The sequence below is a fragment of the Propithecus coquereli genome, unplaced genomic scaffold (assembly GCF_000956105.1).
Source record: "Propithecus coquereli isolate 6110/MARCELLA unplaced genomic scaffold, Pcoq_1.0 Scaffold7, whole genome shotgun sequence".
In the NCBI taxonomy this organism is placed as follows: Eukaryota; Metazoa; Chordata; class Mammalia; order Primates; family Indriidae; genus Propithecus; species Propithecus coquereli.
The window spans coordinates 2,517,099-2,522,533 of NW_012153062.1; the positions used below are offsets into that span (position 1 = coordinate 2,517,099).

The window sequence follows — 5,435 nt, forward strand, 5'->3', positions numbered from 1 at the left end:
ATACTGTAACTAATGGTAGCATTTTTGAAATTATACTTAAACTATGTGACAAAAGAGTATCATATTCTTAAAAAAAAGTTTCCTTAAAATCAGATTGATTAACTTAATTCAAAATCTCTGACTTACTCAAATGTTTTTCTAAAACATGAATCAATCCAAAAGTGTTCTGTGCAATTTATCAAAGAAGTTCTATGAATTCAACAAAATTATTTGCATTTTAAGTTGTGACTACATGGAGGGCCTAGACTGATTTGAGACCAAAAGTTACAGTTCAGCCTAGTCCACCAGCTAGTCCACAAAGGCCACTTTAGTTCAAATCAGAATTCTTGGCAGCAACATTGCCACTTAAAGGTCCAGTTCATTTTCTGTTTGTTTATGCGTTTGAACCTGCAGCTTATTTCAAAACATGGGGACTCGGAATGGCTTGATTTTTATTGGAGGATTCCACACAGTTGAAACAGAATGGCTTGATGTAACTGAATTTCCCATTAGGTTCACCTGGCCACCCCATGTAGATGAAGGCTTAATTTAAATGGCATGTTACCTACTAGTTCATTTAAGTTTATAGGATTTCAACTTCTTGATTTAAACCTTACTGTTTCCTTAAGGATGGAGTTCACATTCACATTCCTTGAGGTTCTCAAACTGGCTTCTTCCTCTCTAGTCTTTGGTATAAAGTCATTAATCACTGCAGTAGTGACAAAAATTGTAAAAATCTTTATCTCAATAACTGTGATTCTGGAAGTCTTTATGCATTTTAATTGGCATATGTACAACTCTGTATGGCATTAATATATACATTTTCTTTGCATCAAAAGTTTTATTTTAATTTTGAACCTATTATTTCTTCATTTCTGTCATTTTAAAACTAAAAAGAAATTTCTATATAACAATTTAGAAAGATTCTTTTATATACCTTCAGTTTCCTTCCAGAAATCTTTCTTAGTGGATGTGAAAGTCATTTTTAAAACCTATTCCCCATAAAAATGCTGAGAACAGGTAGATTATATTTCATATTAAATCAGTTGAGTTATAAAAACTCAAAGGGAGTTTATAATGGAAATAAAAACTGAATTTACTATTGCCCAGCAACAGAAGGGTCCATTTCTTCATTGTTGGATCTCATTTCCTCAGAGAACATAATTACTCTTAATTTTAAAAAAATCCTTATTAGTTTGAAAGGTTTTCCTGTTCATTAGGTATATTAGAAAAGTCTTAGAAAAGGAAGAAAAACATAAAGTAGAAAATGTCTTATTGACCTAATTGAACATCTTCAAATGCCAATGAGGATTTGCTGATGTTTTTGACACCCGTGTAATAATGTTGCCCTTTAAGTGTAACTAGTTAAATTTTCAAAGCTGTGTTCTGGGACTTTGCCATTCGATGTCCATTAATATCAATTGGAATATGTGGCCAAATCCCTGTATACCACTTTGAAATTTTACCCCTTGGTGTTAATGATGGTCTTCTAACAGTGCATTTAGAAATAAATGATTTATCTGCTTAGCTCAAATTTCCTTTACTCTCTTGGGTCAACTAAATAAGGAAAAGAAGAAATCCCAATATTTCTTTATTACTTCAAAATGACATATACGTAAAGAAGCCATTAGCTTAGTATATATTGAGCATGGGAGTTTTACAGAGATATCAATGTGTCTATCTTAAGGTTTAAGTTGTAGATTTCCTTAAAAATGTTTTAATTTAACTTTTATTATGTAGATCTATTTTTAGTATAGATAAAGATATGTACATATAAATGTGTATGTGTGTTCTCACTATTAATTCTTCCGTCCACTCCATTAGCCTTTTTTATGGTTAAAACAAAGACTAAGAAGAAATTGTCAATAAATATTCTAATATAGAAATTGAATCTTGACATCCAGTTTCTAATTTGACCTCACTTAATACCTGTGCTCTAAATGTCTGTTATAGAATCTGGAATATCATCACTGAATATTCTTAGCTAAGAGATACTAACATTGAGAGAAAGCTTTTTCAGGCGTGGGAGCAACAAGCAGATATTTCTACAAACATTTTTGTTTTGAGTATAAAAGCATCAGTTATGCATGACTTTAGTTGTATCTGAAATGGATATTAACAGGATAAAAAGAAAGCTGTTGGCTTTTTTGGGGGGTGGGGGACTTTATTTTTCAGACCAGTTTTACGTTCACAGAAAAATTGAGAGGAAGGTCCAGGGATAGTGTATATAACCACTGCCCCACACGTGCACAGCCTCCATTATCAACATGCCCCATTAGACTGGTACAGTTGTTACAAACGGTCAATCTACAATGACACATACATCGCCCAAAGTCCATAGTTTACATTAAGATTCACTCTTGGTGTTATACATTCCATAAGTTTGAAAAAATGTAAAACAACATGCATCCACCAATGTAGCATCATATATAGTATTTTCACTATCCTAAAAATCTTCTTTGCTCTATTTATGCCTCCCTCCCACTCCTGGCTACCACTGATATTTTTCCTGTCTTCATAGTTTTGCCTTTTCCAGAGTGTCTTATAGTTGGAATCACACAATATCTAGCCTCTACAGATGAAAAGACACTGACTTTAAGGAAAGCTCTGTGTAATTTCTTAAAGTGAGCACTCTAATCAATACATTTGATAATGAGAGTGACTATGCTTGTGGTACTCACCACATGAGGCCAAATCAGTGCTTATTTGTGTTGTTTGTGAAGCCCTGGTTTAAGGCAGTGTCAAATTCTTATGCAAATATTAATAGAACTATCTTTGGTTCAGAAAATGCTTTAAAGGACCACTGACTTATAAGTAAAGACCAGGAATATCAAATTATATTCTTCTGTTATGAAAGCATTAATTTAGTCTGGGATATTTAACATTTGAGATTTCAGAGAAGTCTTAGCACAGTATATTCATTTTTATAATGAGCCCAAAGTATTTTGTCCATCCATATAGTTTTCGTTGCTATTAGGGAATAATATACTGGTAATGTTTGACTAATTAAAACATCTAAAAAACTGAATATATATATTCTAATTACTGGATGCTAGTAAATGCTCTTGATTAAAACTTTCTAATATATGAAAAATTAGATTAGGCTCCACATATTTCTTCAAATTGTTGGAAATATATGTAAAAAGCAATATGGAATCTGTAAGTTCATCAGCAATTTGCTTGTTTTTGTAGTATCTATATTCATACCAGCTGCTTTATACTTTACAGAAACATAGCATAGCTGTATGTCTATTTATGTACTGTATATGATTGTTTTTCTTTTTCAAGTCTGCTGTTCCTTGTGTGTTTAAAACAGATGCTTGAATGTTCTATACAATTTTTTACACATTACCTTATATCAAATTGTAATATGAGAGAGTTTTTGGGTTACTATACCCACTTCCATAACATGTCTGCATTCAATAATAGCATCAAAGTCCTTAAAATGAATAAGCATCCATTGACAAATTATTTTGAAAAATAACATTTATACATTATACATGTACACATCTTAAGTAGAGATAAAGAAGTTTGAAATGTGTCCAGTACATAACAGTCTATAAGGCAATAGGTTCAAATGGTCAATATGCTAATCATTGATTATTCTTATTTTCTACAGGGACAGCAATCAGACCTATTGCTTTGAGAGCTGTGACCTCCATTGCTCGTGCTTTGCCTGGATTTCCCATTTTGGCCACTGGTGGAATTGACTCAGCTGAAAGTGGTCTTCAGTTTCTCCATAGTGGTGCTTCAGTCCTCCAGGTAGGACTTGTGTTTGTCTATCCCTTAAAAAGCTCCATCTCACAAATACAACATAAATTATGTGACAACAAATATATTCTTTTAGGTCCTCTTGAGAAAGAGAAACTGTGTGGGATCAAATGGCAGCATGCATTAAGTTCCTCTCATGAATTGAGAACAAATCTGAGGTTCATTTCCTGTCCTACTGAGGGATTACAAACCCTCTATCTTTTTCTAATGTATTTATTCACCCATCTGTTTCTAAAATAAATGAGATCAGGTACCAAATGCATACTATCCTACTGGATAAAAAACAAATCCATGAGGAAATCTGAGTAAAAGTAAAATCTGAATTGAAAAATAAAATGAAATCAAGGGTATGACAATCTATGCCATAACGTACTACAGGGATTACCAGATTTGACTTTGAGCTTCCTGACAGCCAAAGAAGGAAATTATTGGCATCATAACTTTCAAAATATAAAAATATATTGGTTAGTCAGCTTCTTGCGGTACAAAGCTGAGGGAGATTCTTCCACTCTATTCATACAGGTATGCTTTGTGATGTAGTGAATTGTACTCTTAATAACATCCCTAAAAATAATAAAAATTAGAATTTGTAAATCATCTATACATTTTTTTATAGTGTTTCTCAACATGGGCCTAGTACTATCAGCACATTTTAACGTAGGAATTTCTCATGCAGGTTTTGTGGTCTGAGTTGACTGGGGATAACGTTTTTTATATGATGACTAGACTGTGAACTCTTCAGTCATACTCCAGTAATGTGGCTTCTCACTACATAACATCGATGGTAACTGGAAAGCAGAGAGTTTAGCATCACTTGCATTCTCTGGCAAAAAGATAGAGTGCAAATACCTTGTGCTGTTAATTTGTCAATCAGAATTAACATTGTCTTAAGAAATACTTAAATCTAACTTATGTGGTGAATTGCTCTTATAGATTTACATATGTTGAACCAGCTCTGCATCTCTGGGATAAATCCCACCTGGTCATGATGAATTATTTTTTTGATGTACTGTTAGATTCGATTTGATAAGATTTTGTTGAGGATTTTTGCATCTATATTCATGAGGGATATTGGTCCATAGTTTTCTTTTTTTGTTGTGTCCTTTCCTGGCTTTGGTATTAAGGTGATATTAGCTTTTAGAATGAGTTGGGGAGGATACCATCTTTCTAAATGTTGTGGAATAATTTCTGTAGTATAGGTATGAGTTCTTCTTTGTATGTTTGGTAAAATTTGGGTGTGAACCCATCTGGTCCAGGACTTTTCCTTGTTGGAATCTAAGGTGGAAATAATATGTATCAAAATGCTAATGGAGGAAGACTTCTGCTTTTCAGAAGATGGAGTACACTTACTTTTCTCTATGCCTCCCACTAAGTACAACTAAAAACCCTTAAAACCCTTACATAAAAAACTAATGTAAGAAGACTGAAAGGTAGAGAGAAGGCAGACCGACTAGGGACCTCAAGACCCATGTGTCTCACACTTGGAGACAAAGAAACCCAGCAACCCAGAAGCAACAACAGGTGCAGATGAACAGCCTGCCCTCTCAAGCCAAAGAACAAGAAAAGGGGAAGCCTAGCAAGACAGAAAACTTTTAGACCTAACTGTTCTACTATAGCTCAACATAACAGATAAATACCACTTCCTCACGCCCATCATGCAAGTTAAGGACGGATGGGGATCTTAG

At 33.6% G+C, this 5,435-nt stretch overlaps 1 protein-coding gene across 1 annotated transcript in view; it reads left to right on the forward strand.

The window, feature by feature from the left end:
- Positions 1-3,738, forward strand: part of LOC105823749 (dihydropyrimidine dehydrogenase [NADP(+)]-like) — a 435,569-nt gene extending 431,831 nt beyond the window's left edge. Inside the window, 1 exon segment of the mRNA XM_012661010.1 lies at positions 3,599-3,738. The gene's annotated coding sequence lies outside the window, so the exon portion shown is untranslated.
- The last annotated feature ends 1,697 nt before the right edge of the window (positions 3,739-5,435 follow it).